The sequence below is a fragment of the Macrobrachium rosenbergii genome, chromosome 10 (assembly GCF_040412425.1).
Source record: "Macrobrachium rosenbergii isolate ZJJX-2024 chromosome 10, ASM4041242v1, whole genome shotgun sequence".
In the NCBI taxonomy this organism is placed as follows: domain Eukaryota; kingdom Metazoa; phylum Arthropoda; class Malacostraca; order Decapoda; family Palaemonidae; genus Macrobrachium; species Macrobrachium rosenbergii.
The window spans coordinates 1511708-1526628 of record NC_089750.1 but is presented as its reverse complement, the minus strand read 5'-3'; the positions used below and the strand labels follow the sequence as shown (position 1 = coordinate 1526628).

At 37.0% G+C, this 14921-nt stretch overlaps 2 protein-coding genes across 3 annotated transcripts in view; one reads left to right on the top strand and one right to left on the bottom strand.

The window, feature by feature from the left end:
• The window catches only part of LOC136842402 (uncharacterized), a 124177-nt gene extending 122665 nt beyond the window's left edge, over positions 1–1512 (bottom strand). The window contains exon 1 of one of the 2 annotated variants that reach the window (XR_010854199.1): positions 671–1512. The gene's annotated coding sequence lies outside the window, so the exon portion shown is untranslated. The remainder of the gene's footprint in view (positions 1–670) is intronic. The other variant, XR_010854200.1, reaches the window with a different exon arrangement.
• Positions 1–14921, top strand: part of LOC136842401 (uncharacterized) — a 29232-nt gene that overhangs the window by 1259 nt on the left and 13052 nt on the right. The window lies entirely within an intron of this gene.

The following is a 14921-nucleotide window of genomic DNA, read 5'->3' as shown; positions in this document are numbered from 1 at the left end:
TCGGCTGCAGCTAAACTGTAATTTACCCTTGAGCTATATGCGCCAGTGCAGGGGACCCACGGTACCGGTGTACAGTCTTCGAGGGTCGGTTACGCTTTAGTTACAGCCAACCGACAAAATTTTACTTGAAATTCTTGTTCAGCAGGTCAAGTTCTATAGAAAAACGTCAACTGCCATAGGCTATACCTCACCGCGGACAGCGGGCTTAGAATTACCTAAAAAAATTCACCCAGCCTGCAAATTTGCAGGCTGGGTGAATTTTTTTTATATATTTCCATTTTGAGTAAATTAAGTAGGAGGTTTAGTGTGTCCATTTTTTGGCATAAAATATTTTTCATAATAATATTAGTTATTCCCGTTACGTCGTCACTTGTATCATTGGAATCTTGCTTTGCCCCTCAAATAGCGAGTGGAAAACCACTGCGGAACATAGAATTTTGGGTTAGGTTAGGTTAGGTTAGGTTAGGAAGACTGAACGAATGAACAAAGAACACGCGATTGCGCGCTATCCTCAACACTGTTGCAACCCTGAAACAATATACATACATGTGCAGGGCAAGACAGAACCTATCAACGAGCAAAATATGGACTATTTGTAAATAGTAAAATGAAAACTTACAACAAATACCACTGTAAAATATCACTTGGTAAAACGGATCTTCACACTTACCTTACAGAGTCTTGAAGTTCTTGACTGTAATCTCGTCATATGCCGTTGCTATGAGGCCATTACTACAGTTTTCCTCCGCGGGGAAAGAGCCAGACATGTAGCCAGGACCTTGAACAGGTGTAGCTAAGCTTAAAATGTCAGGCAAAAAGTATATTTAGACGTTTAGACGACCAGAATGATTTTTGTAGTGAATAAAGCAATCTGGTGGAACTGGAATTCAAGAGCAGTGATTGCACATTCAGTCCTTGCCTTGGCCATGCTTTCAAGGGCTAAAATGCTAAACAGCAAGTCTGATTAGACGACCAAAATCATCCTGTTGAAAATCAAGGTGTTAAGGAGCACTTGATTGCGGAAATCCAAGAGCTGGAGCAACAACACTTTAGCTCGGACACTTGCTCGAAATAGCGCACTTGCTCTCGGAGTCAGAAATTCAAGGAACTTTGACAGCAGGCCTCGACGAGGGCCACCTGCATGTGGAGTTTGCCTGGAAAACCTTCCAGTAAATCTACTTAAACGACCGGGAAAGTAGCAACGGCACTTTGGCTGAACACTTGGATGCAAAGTCGCACTTTGGCTGTAGGATGTAGGCTTCGACAAGGCTTCTGACGTGTCGAGTTTAGGCTGGAAACACTTTCAGTAAGTCAACTTAAACGACCAGAAAAGTATTGTGACAGCAGACGGCCAATAATACACTTGCTTGTGGAAATTGAAAAACGGTAATGACCAGCGAATAATAGGACTTTTCCACTTCAAATGAGTCACTTAGGATTATAGAACGGAAGAGGAACGTCACCGAATGAAGTCCGGACTTCAAATGACGATCTGGTGTACCTTCCTTTGGAAGGCAAAGAGAAGAAGAATGGAAGTTTGTAAACCTTTCGTAAAGTATTTTTTGCGACGGTTTATATAATTGTGTTAAATAGCTAATGGATCGAAGGTGGTGTTTCAGAATAATAATAATAATAATAATAATAATAATAATAATAATAATAATAATCTGTCTCCCAACTATTATAATTTGCCCTTTTAACTGTAGGTTTCATTAAGCAAATGGATCGCAGGCAGAGTTCTTGAGAATAATAATAATAATAATAATAATAATAATAATAATAATAATAATAATAATACCACTTTCGCAAGATGTGACAAGTATAGGGATGTCTTCTTATATTTTCCAGTGAATCTGGTAAGTTTTACACAAATAATAATAATAATAATAATAATAATAATAATAATAATAATAATAATAATAAAGGTATATTCCTGTCAGATATTGAGTAATACATTAATTTTCCTAAAATAAAATGTTCATGTGTAAACCGATTTCGTAAAAAGTTTCCAAAAGTGAAACGGTCAAGTTGCCAGAATGGAGTTTAAACCTTTGAGAGGTTTGTAGTTTCCTGTAAAGAAAACTATTGTGCCGGCTTTGTCTGTCCGTCTGCACTTAATTCTGTCCGCACTTTTTCTGTCCGCCCTCAGATCTTTAAAACTATTGAGGCTAGAGGGCTGCAAATTGGTAAGTTCATCTTACACGCTCCCATCATCAAACATACCAAATTGCAGCCCTCTAGCCTCAGTAGTTTTCTAAAAATTTTATTCAAGGTCAAAATTAGTCAATATCTTGCTTCTGGAAACAATATAGGATATTCCACCACCGGGCAGTGGTTAAAGTTTCATGGGCCGCGGCTCACACAACATTATGCCGAGACCACCAAAAGATAGCTACATTTTCGGTGTCCTTGATTATACGCTGTAGCGGCTGTACAGAAAACTCGATTGCTCCGAAGAAACTTCGGCGCATTTTTTACTTGCTCTAATATGAAACGTTTCAGTTTTCTCATGAATTAGAGGGATATGGTCCCCATCCCCAACCCCATCCCCAAAATTATTAAAAGAAAAAACGGTTCCTTCCAAAATCTGAAATCAGTCAGGTTTTTCGCCAGAAATAGAAATGAATTGATCGACATGACACGAAAAAATACACTCATATCAAACGAACGTAATTCAAGTGATATATTTTTGTCTAGGCCACCTATTTAAATTTTTTAGAAAGGAGAAAGTTTCTGAAAATCAAAGGTTAGTCAAGTTTTTCGTGAGAAATCTGGACGAGTTAATTATCACGAAATGAAAAAAATAGGTTAGTATTAAAGTCCAGTACTGTATAAAGCAGCCAGCTATTTCTCTTTTGTCTAAACTGGAATTCTTTACATATTCTAGAGAGAGAGAGAGAGAGAGAGAGAGAGAGAGAGAGAGAGAGAGTGCTGTAGGTGTATGTTTGAATTTTATTTATTTATGTATATATATATATATTGTACATAAATAAATATATATTTATATATACATATACATATATATATATATATATGTATGTATGTATATGTATATATGTATATACATTCATATATGTATATATTTGTAATAATTTTATTATTATAATTTACCTCTGTCTCTCTCTCTCTCTCTCTCTCTCTCTCTCTCTCTCTCTCTCTCTCTCTCTCTCTCTCTCTCTCTATATATATATATATATATATATATATATATATATATATATATTTAGGCACAAATGTACACACACACACACACACATATATATACATATATATTGTATATACGTATACTATATATATATATATGAATATATATATATATATATATATATATATATATATATATATATATATATATATAGTATATATAATATATATATATATATAGTATATATCATATATATACATACATATATGTGTGTGTGTGTGTGTGTGTGTGTACATTTGTGCATATATATATATATATATATATATATATATATATATATATATATATATATATATATATATATATATATATATATAGAGAGAGAGAGAGAGAGAGAGAGAGAGAGAGAGCGAACAAGGTAAATTATAACAATAAAATTATTACAAATATAAAATCTCACAAAGACCAAAGAAAAAAAGGAAATTCTAAAAATAAACAAACAGAACAAGTAAATAGTTTATTCCAAAATTATTTACAATAAAACCAAATTAAAATACATTTGATGTCTATTCAAATAACTAAAGTGAGCATGAAACTATCGTAATAACCACTTTTGAAGAAAAACTTTTGTATAGAAAGAAACATTAATAGTTCAGAAAATGTTTAAGATCCTAATTAGACTCTGTCAGAGAACATATTATTGGTCTACACCACCTATTATGAAAACTCATTTTTTGACAGACTCAGTCAAGCGCCTTCAAGTAGGCCTTCCCGTGGAAGAAATCAATCCTCTTGCCGTGCAGGAAATCTGTCCCTATCATCGGCCTGTCCTCTGTCAACACGACAGGATCCACTCGACCAACACACCCGTCAATTTCCACTTCCAGGTCCCTTATTCCTTTGCTAACTCGGATGGGGTCTTCGGCAGCTATGTTGAAGAAAGTAGGCTCCGAGAGCGAGTTTTGCTGGAAATCCAGGGACCTCGGAATGACAGTCCTCACGCTGCCCGTGTCCAGAGTAGATCTGAGCACCTGGCCGTTGAATTTCGCCACCACGTCGGCGGAGTGCCTGAAACTGAGGTGCTTCAGGGACTGGCAGGCGTCCCGCCTCCTGACCATGAGCGTTGGACGATGTGGGTCTAGAAGGATCGAGCAGTTGTTGGCTGCCAAGAAGTCGAGCCCGAGGAGCGGGCTGACGAACGTCGCCTCAGTTACCATCAGTTCCCCAGTGATGGGGAATCCGGAGTTGGTCTTCACTGGAACGCTGAGGGTCCCGTACGTGCGTTGCTTCACTCCGCCCATAGCCTCGTACCGGACGCGTCTGTTGCGGTCGACCTTATCCAGGATTCCGAGTCGTTTCACGTCTTCGAGGCCGATGGCGCTGCCGGTGCATCCCGTGTCCAACAGGAACCTGACGGAGGAAGGGCTGTTTCCCACGGTGCAGGCCACGTGATAAGATGGGCCGTTAACATTGAAAGTTAATTCTCCTCTTGTGAGGAGTTTCTCCATCAGAAGCACCTCGCTTCCCAGGCAATCCTTGCAGGGAGGCTCCGTCTGCAAGGCCCTCATCATGTTTGCAAAGCGTGGCTCGTCTATTCCAAGGGGCTCCGTCCCTGGCTTCCCTTCTGAGGATCCTGGAGGCGTCAGGGACGTCTCCTCGATGATCGCAAGGGGCCTATTCCATCTCATTTTTTCACAGAGTATCCCTTGCCCATTCCAGGTGTTGTATTGGAAGTCCCCGAGCGAATCCTCTCCAATGGTCCTACAGGAGCCACTTTGAGCCTCCTCTTCTGGGATCTTACTGAGGACGAGCCGGGGCTTTGCTTTAGAAATCCTTCTGAGGTCAGTTGGAGTCCTCTCAACTTTAGGGATCCTTCTGAGGCTAGCCGAGGTCCTCTCTTCAGGCATCCTATGCAGGGCATTTCGGTTCTGCTCTACGGAGATCCTGGGGGGACCCTCCTCCATCAACTCGTAGGCAGCACGTATCAACCACTGGAAAAACAACATCCAGCCCAGTACAACAATCATTCGGTCGCAGAACAACGTACCGGCGAAGTCTTGCAGTTGAATGACCAGATTCTTCAGTATCAGCAACATCCTTCCCCGAACCTCGACTGGTTTTCGTTTTATACTTCCTCGGCTAAAATTTCTTATCTAAAGTTTTTGAAAAATCTTTTTGAACACTTTAAAGAAGAAAGTTTCAGCTAAAAGAATTTTTTGTAAGTTTTCAAAAGATTTTCCTATTCTCTCTCTCTCTCTCTCTCTCTCTCTCTCTCTCTCTCTCTCTCTCTCTCTCCCAAGATGTTTCGAGATATTTCAGACTTTTGCCAAATAGAAAATCCGAAGTTGCAGATGTGCATGAGAGATAAAATTGCCAAGAGAGAGAGAGAGAGAGAAGAGAGAGAGAGAGAGAGAGAGAGAGAGAGAGAGAGAGAGAGTGTGCGTGTGCTGTGGGTGTATGTTTGAATTTTATTTATGTAATACATATATTATATATATATATATATATAAATATATATATATATACAGTATATATGTATATATATAAATATAGTATATATATATATATATATATATATATATATATGTATATATATATATATATAATTTATATATAAGGAATGAATGACTGAAAGATAAAAAAGGCAACAATAAAATGAAGTAAAAGAAAGAAGACAATATTTTCCCGGAAAGAAATTAACATTGAAAAATAATTTCGTGAAAAGAAATAAAAAAAAATACAAGCAAGTAATTCACAAAGATAATCGGCAATAAAAGGAGAGAGCGAACAGAAAAGATAGAAGACTAAAGAAATAAAAGTAGGAGAAAGTTAACAAAAGAAAGGCACTAAAGAAGCAAAAACAATAGAAGGACGTTTAAAAAATGACAAAAGTACGTGATAACAAAAACAAATGTAAAAATAAAAGTGGGAGAAAGTTGAAAAAAAAAATTGCACTAAATAAAAGCATAAACAAAAGAAAGGCGTTTACAGAAACGAAATGAAAACGTACAAAAGTAAATAATAGCTAAAACATGAAAAAAAAATAAAGGCAGGAGAAAGATATCATAAAAAGACACTAAAATAAAAGCAAAAATAAAAGAATGATTTTAACAGAGAAGAAATTTAAAAGAGCATAAAAATTAATGGTAACAAAATCAATTGAGAAAATAAAATCATGACGGTTACCAAAAAAAGATTCCCCCAATAAAAGCAAAAAATAAAAGTCAATGGTTACAAAAAAGCATGAAAATGAGAAGCAAGAGAAATTTAATCCCTACCCCGAAAAAAAAAAAACAGAATTAAAAGAAGGATTTTAACGGAAAGAATAAAAAAAATAAAAAAATCCAAAGGTAAAGGAAAAGACTGGGGCAGGAAATTCGGGCTATTTCCTCCGCTTGAAAGGAATCCAAGTGCCTGAACAACCTTTTGCCTGGGAAGCGAAACAAACAACAAACGCAGAACAACCATCCTCTACTGAATGCGAAGCTTTCTTTTTTCTTTCAAAGAAAAAAAACACACACACACACACACACACACACACACAAATGCCTTTTGACAGAAAGGTGGGCGGCAGGCGGCCGATGTCCAGATACAGCGTGTTAGGCTTCGTCAGTTAGAGAGAGAGAGAGAGAGAGAGAGAGAGAAATTGGAGGAGAAATCGCTTGGATAAGAAAATAAAAATGAAAAAATTTGCCAATGAGAGAGAGAGAGAGAGAGAGAGAGAGAGAGAGATGGAAATCGCTTGAATAAGATAATAAAAATAGAAAAAGCTCTCCAGCGAGAGAGAGAGAGAGAGAGAGAGAGAGAGAGGAGGAGAGGAAAATCGCTTGAATAAGAAAATAAAAATGAAAAAATATGCCAGAGAGAGAGAGAGAGAGAGAGAGAGAGAGAGAGAGAGAGAGAGAGAGAGAGAGAGATCGCAAATAAATAAGAAAATAAAAAATAAAATAGTCATTAATACTCTTGTGGTCATATATATATATATATATATATATATATATATATATATATATATATATATATATATATATATATATATGATGATTATTATCACTTTTGTACGTGATTCATTTATCACACATTACCACAGGTGAAAAATAAGAAACAGGGTGTAGGTCTGACCGGTTTCGACTTTATTTCCAAGCCATTGACGAAGGACTGATAAGAGTGTGAAAGTCACAAATATATATACTACAAGAACAGTACTGACGAACATACACAACCGTTAGAGGCTCCATATCCCCACTCAGGCCGGTGTCGAGAGTCTGTTGTGATTTTTAGCCAAATGAGTTTTAAAGGCCACTCTACCTCGACACCGGCCTGAGTGGGGATATGGAATAAACGGTTGTGTATGTTCGTCAGTACTGTTCTTGTAGTATATATATTTGTGACTTCTCACACTCTGTATCAGTCCTTCGTCAATGGCTTGGAAACAAAGTCGAAACCGGTCAGGACCTACACCCTGTTTCTTATTTTTCACCTGTGGTAATGTGTGATATATATATATATATATATATATATATATATATATATATATATATATATAAATATAATACACAATACGATTGTTCCCGTTCCTTTCTTCCCCCCTTCCTTCCTTCCTTCCTTCATTCCTTCCAGAGAGAGAGAGAGAGAGAGAGAGAGAGAGAGAGAGAGAGAGAGAGAGAGAGAAATAAATAAATTGGACGGGAAGTCGCATGAGAAAAAAGAGAGGAAAAAGAAAATATGCTGTCTTTTTGGGTTAGAGGGCCATTTTATTGAAGGGTAAATTGACCCTTAGGTCAGTTCGAAAGCAAACCTGATTAAGTAAACAGCCTAAATAGATTCGAAAGCAAACCTGATTAATTAAACAATTTGAACAGATTCAAAAGGATATCTTATTAAGTAGACAATTTAAACAGGTTCGAAAGTAAATCTGATTAAGTATACAGTTGAAACAGGTTCGAAACCAAACCTGATTAAGTAAACAGTTTAAACAGATTCGAAAGCAAACGTAATTAAGTAAACAGTTTAAACAGATTCGAAAGCAAACCCGATTAAGTATACGAATGAAACAGATTCGAAAGCAAATCTGATTAAGTAAACAATTGAAACAGATTCGAAAGCAAACCAGGTTAAGTATACAATTGAAACAGATTCGAAAGCAAACCTGATTAAGTAAGCAATTTAAACACATTCGAAAGCAAACCTGATTAAGTATACAAATGAAACAGGTTCGAAAGCAAACCTGATTAAGTAAACAACTGAAACACATTCGAAAGCAAACCTGATTAAGTATGCAATTGAAACCCATTCGAAAGCAAACCTGATTAAGTAAACAATTTAAACAGATTCAAAAGGAAACCTGATTAAGTTAGCAATTTGCTTAAATAGATTAAAAATGAGACTTGATTAAGTAAACAGTTTAAATAGATTCGGGAACAAACCTGATTAAGAAAACAATTTAAATCGACTCGGGGAACACGCCTGAATTTGTAAACATGCACACGCACTCACATAGAAATGCGCAAGCGCGATAACAACGGGGAATTTGGAAGCTACAGATAATTTCAACTGTTCACTGGTTACTGCATTAGAGAGAGAGAGAGAGAGAGAGAGAGAGAGAGAGAGAGAGAGAGAGAGAGAGTTTAGAATTGGACGCTGCAGCTACTCTAAACGGTGCACGGATAATGAGTATGTGTGTGTGTGTGTGTTTGAGAACGACAGAGAGAGAGAGAGAGAGAGAGAGAGAGAGAGAGAGAGAGAGAGAGAGAGAGAGAGAGAGAGAGAGGTTCCACTGACACCTGATGCAGAGCCGGGGCTGGGAGAGAGAGAGAGAGATCTCCGGACAGCCCCATAGTTACCAAGAACTCTCCACATCCTTTTCCTGCTCTCTCTCTCTCTCTCTCTCTCTCTCTCTCTCTCTCTCTCCCGTCGTCTCTTCCTCTCTCTCTCTCTCTGTTTGACTTCATTACTGCAAGAACGTGACAAAGGGATAAATCCTATGGCGATTAATGGATTAACTGCCCCACGCAAATCATCCCTCCAGTCAAAAGCCCGTTGCCCAAATATTCAATCTCCCCTCTCGACCTGGCCTCTCTAACCGCTCCCCACCCCCCCTTCACTAAGGTTTTATTTCGACCATTTGTCTCTTTTGATAAATTGGGTAAATGGTTTACTTTTAAAGGGGGTGGGGAGAGAATGGGGGTTGACTGGTATGGTTTGATAAATAAAGATTTTGTGGAGTATTGGTAACTAAAGGTTCTTTTTTGTATGATTTTTGGTAAAGGGAGGTTCTGATAAATAATTGTTTTGGTAAAAGGATTCTTTGATAAATATTTTTTTTGGTAAAAGGAGGTTTTGATAAATAGAGGTTTTGGTAAAAGGAGATTTTGATAATTAGGGGTTTTGTTAAAAGGAGGTTTTGATAAATAGGGTTTTGGTAAAAGGAGGTTTTGATAAATAGGGGTTTTGGTAAAAGGAGGCTTTGATAAATAGGGTTTTTTGATAAAAGGAGGTTTTGATAAATAGGGTTTTTTTTTGGTAAAAGGAGGTTTTGATGAATAGGTATTTTGGTAAAAGGAGGTTTTGATAAATAGGGTTTTTTTTGGTAAAAGGAGGTTTTGATAAATAGAGGTTTTGGTAAAAGGTTTTGCTAAATAGGGGTTTTGTTAAAAGGAGGTTTTGATAAATAGGGGTTTTGGTAAAAGGAGGTTTTGATAAATAGGGGTTCTGGTAAAAGGAGGCTTTGATAAATAGGGTTTTTTTTGTAAAAGGAGGTTTTGATAAATAGGGGTTTTTGGTAAAAGGAGGTTTTGATAAATAGGGTTTTGGTAAAAGGAGGTTTTGATAAATAGAGGTTTTGGAAAAAGGAGGTTTTGATAAATAGGGGTTTTTGTTAAAAGGAGGTTTTGATAAATTGGGGTTTTGGTAAAAGGAGGTGCTGATAAATAGGAGTTTTAGTCAAGAGGAGTTTTGATAAATAGCGGCTTGGTAAAAAGAGGTTTTGATAAATAGGGTTTTAGTAGAAAGACGTTTTGATAATTAGGGGTTTTGGTAAAAGGATGTTTTGATAAAAAAAGGTTTTAATAAAGTTTTCTGAAAAACTGCGATTTTGACAACCAGACGCTTTGATAAATTTTGGTCTTGGTAAATACACGTTTTTGAAAAGGACTTCTGTATGAAAATACAACTGAACATAAAGGTATTTTGATAAATAAATATATAAATATATATATATATATATATATATATATATATATATATATATATATATATATATATATATAACTGAGCTACTCGTATCCACAACCCTGGTCATAATTAATTAATTATTTACCTGAGTTTCCCGACGACAATGAATCGTTTCCTTTGTCGAGACTCTTGAAATGATTAATTCTGTATTTCCCAAATTAACTTTGTACTCAGGAAGCGAATGACATTACCCTTCGTTTGACTCATTTCTAATAATTGTCACTGTTAATAATACGAGAATTAGATTAAATATGGTATGTATGTATATATATATATATATATATATATATATATATATATATATATATATATATATATATATATATATATATATATAAACCACCTGTAAGGAAAACCCTTACATTAAAAAAAAAAATTCATTTCTATAATACCCTTGCACATTACAACCACTCCTACCTCCATCTACCCACTTCCTCCTTCTTCTCCCAACCCTTCTCACCCCTCTGGAGAAAAGAATAAAAGAATGAAAAAGAACAAATGAAGAATAAAAAATTTTGGGGAAATCTTCGTCTCCCTCAAAAAGCTTTTAAGCCACGCCAGGTCCAATTCTTCACACACACAGTTACGAGTTCTTGTTAATTAAAACGTTGGGAGAATACCAAAACACTCCTCGGTCATCTCCCCGCAGGCTCGCTCTTAACGTTTCTGTACTTCGGTTGGAAGTGTGTCTATGTTCATGTAGAGTACTGTGTACTTGTTACTCTTTCATGAGGGTGTATCGAGTGTACCTGTGTTTTGGTTGGAAGTGTGAGTCTGTGTTCATGGAGTGTACTGTGTATCGTTACTCTTTCATGAGGGTGTAGCGAGTGTACCTGTATTTTGGTTGGAAGTGTGAGATTGTATCCTTGAGGATATATCTTTATTTTGGCTGAAAACAAGGGCTAGTTTCTTTTGGGGGGGGGGGTGGGGGAGCATGAAGGTACACCTTTATTTTGACTGAGAGCATAAGGGTACACCTTTATTTTGACTAGGAATATGATGGTACATCTTGATTTTACTACGGAGCATAAGCGTCTATACATATAGAAATAATCAACACACAATCACGTGTGGAACAGAAATAAATTTCTGACTCACATCAGGATCGAACCCAGGTCTTCCAATATACATATATATGGAAAAAAAATTATCAAAATTAAAAAAAGGTGACGAAGTTAGAACACCCGGGAAATGCTATCTCTTGGCCCACTTTGCGAGCTAGACAGTTGTCAAATTATTCACGACTCTTGAATTATGGTCTCCAAGACTCAGAATACTTTAAGTCTGCTCTGACAAAAAGTTAGAGAAAAGGATAGAAATAAAATTACCTACGTCAAAAAATAGGTTAGAAATCTCTCTCTTTCTCTCTCTCTCTCTCTCTCTCTCTCTCTCTCTCTCTCTCTCTCTCTCTCTCGATCTAGTTCTTCCTTCCTTTCTGCTTCCTCTTCCGTCTGTTCCTTTCTCTCTCTCTCTCTCTCTCTCTCTCTCTCTCTCTCTCTCTCTCTCTCTCTCTCTCTCTCTCTCTCTCTCTCTCTCTCCTCTCATCTGTAGACTGCCTTCCTAAGCAATCCAAAATCCATATCTTATGGCGTCAGAGAGATTTCAAATCAGTTATTCAGGTCTGTGAATCCAGGTCATTCCAGCCCCGTCCATTTTGATGGAACTACCACGTGAGAGTACCCGCTGGTCAAGGCTGGAATTGACAGAGTCTGGAAATGATCCGGATTCCTGGAATTCTAAGCTGGAAATGTTAAGGTTTTCCTACAGTGTAACGGGGAGAGAGAGAGAGAGAGAGAGAGAGAGAGAGAGAGAGAGAGAGAGAGAGAGAGAGAGGTAGATATTTTTTGACATATTACGAACGATAGGTTATATGGTTAAGGGAAAAAGTCATCTCATGCTGGCTGAGTTTGTTAGTGGCTTTACTCTGTAGATTTTTAGAGAGATTTAATTTTGATGATTTGTTATTGTTTTAGTGAGATGTCTATAGACATGTAATTATATATATATATATATATATATATATATATATATATATATATATATATATATATATATATATATATATATATATATATATATATATATTATATATACATGTGTGTGTGTGTGCGTGCATATGCATCAAGACTATCTACCCCAAAAGCATGACTCTGATGCCAGTACATCACAATTCCCATTCCTTCACCCGGGGTACAATTTAGACCATGACACTGCATCAAGACCCCTGAATGGAACACCTCCCGAGAGAGAGAGAGAGAGAGAGAGAGAGAGAGAGAGAGAGAGAGAGAGAGATGAATGCAACTGCCAGGAGGTTAAAACGAAACAGGAGGATCATAAACAAGAGTCCTTACACCGATGGCCTGTCGAGGGAGAGAGTCCCCGTCTGCAGAGGAGTGGAGGAGGAGGAGGAGGAGGAGGAGGCGGACCTCTGATTTGGGAAATGATCGTCTGTCTACTCCGTTGACAACAGGTTCTGACGGGGGAAAGGAAATGGCTGGAAATGAGCGAATGAATCCTGTGTTTATGGGGTGGGTATTTTTTATTTTTTTTTTAATTTTTTTTAGAATGGATTATCTAGTAGATGGTTTGGAAGCTAAAGCTCTGTTATAATTCTCACGTGTCATCATTTCCTGTTGAAGTTTGCTCTATTTTTCTCACTAATAATAATAATAATAATAATAATAATAATGATAATAGTATGGGTATCGGTATGGGTATGTTACGGGTATGGGTATGGTAAGGATATGGGTATGGTTATGGTAATGATATGGGTATGGGTATGGAACAGATATGGGTATGGGTATAGGTATAGGTATGGGTATGGGTATAGGTATAGGTATAGGTATGGGTATGGGTATGGGTATGGGTATAGGTATGGGTATGGGTATGGGTATAGGTATAGGTATGGGTATTGTACAGATATGGGTATGGGTATGGAACATATATGGGTATGGGTATGGGTATGGGCATGGGTATAGGTATAGGTACGGGTATGGTACAGATATGGGTATGGGTATTGGTATGGAACATATATGGGTATGGGTATGGTACGGATGTGGGTATGGGAATGGGTATAGATATAGGTATGGGTATGGGTATGGTACGGATATGCGCACGGGTATTTCTAGTATTCTGAATAATCGTGAGGATGATCGACGTGAAGCTGAAACTCTATTTTACTTTGTCTTAAGCTTCAAAAGTTCAGGCTCTCATTTGCTCTATATCTCCAGTATTATGAATCAGTAAGACAATAATTTAGATGAAGCAGAAGCTCTATTTACTAATTTTTTAGGCTTCGTCTATATACCCCTCTGCTTTTACTAGTTTTGAACCTTTTTTAAAATTTCTATTTTCATTTTTGTTTTAAAAATGATTGTATCACCCACTTTTATCACTGCTTTTTCTTCTCTATTTTCAATTTCGTGACGTCGAACGGTAATTGACTGATAAATCTGATAGATTTATCGTCATTATAATCTAAACTATCGATGCTAAATTAAGATCCCTACTAAAATGATGTATACTAAAGTTATTCATTATCTAAAAAGGAAAAATCTTTATCATACTTAATCAGGTACTCAGATATTTTCACGCCATCTTCAAACAATCCATATCTGTTTGATTAAGTCTGAAGAAAACAGATAAGACGTCATGACATAACGCTTATCCCCAGAGTAAGAACTTAATCTCTGCAGTGCAATCAAGAATATGAAAAAAATCTTGATAATAATATTCCCCACTACCCCAGAGAACAACGACGCAATCATCTTTCGGATTTCCCGTCAGAATGATATGTGGTTGTCACTGGGTGGCAAACCTCATCGTAAGGTCACTGAGTCTTACACTTCAGTAAAACATGTCGCAAACATGCCGGTAACTAATTATATACATCTCATAAACAGGCTGAAAACAAGTCGACAACTTTAGAACATGTTATAAACATGTCGACAGCTTATTGCATACATGTCATAAACAGGTTGAAAACAAGTCGACGACTGTAAAGCATGTCATAAACGCGTCAACAACTTATTGCATACATATGAACAGGTTAAACAAGTCAGCAACTGTAAAACATGTCACAAACATGTCACAAACATGTCAACAACTTATCGCATACATATAAACAAGATGAAAACGGTCGATGACTGCAGATTGAGAACGACCTTTTGGTAAATGCTGGATAATAGGATGAAGCACTAGTTAGAACTACCAATAAGTCATGGACTTGTATTCAACCTGTCAGTGGTATGTGGGCATTAAGTTGCCGACATGTTTATGACACGTTTTTATTTATACCCTCATGGTCAGTTTTTTTTTTGCGTCTGTTGGTTGTCCAGAGAGAGAGAGAGAGAGAGAGAGAGAGAGAGAGAGAGAGAGAGAGAGAGAGAGAGAGCATAAAAAGATATAGGTAAAAATAACTTAATATTATTGGAAGTTCCAAACGCCTGAAACTCGTTCCCTCGGGGCATCGTATGCACGATGGAAAAATTCGGAATTTTGTACCTGAGAAGAATTTCATTGCAGGACAAACACGGTCGCTTAT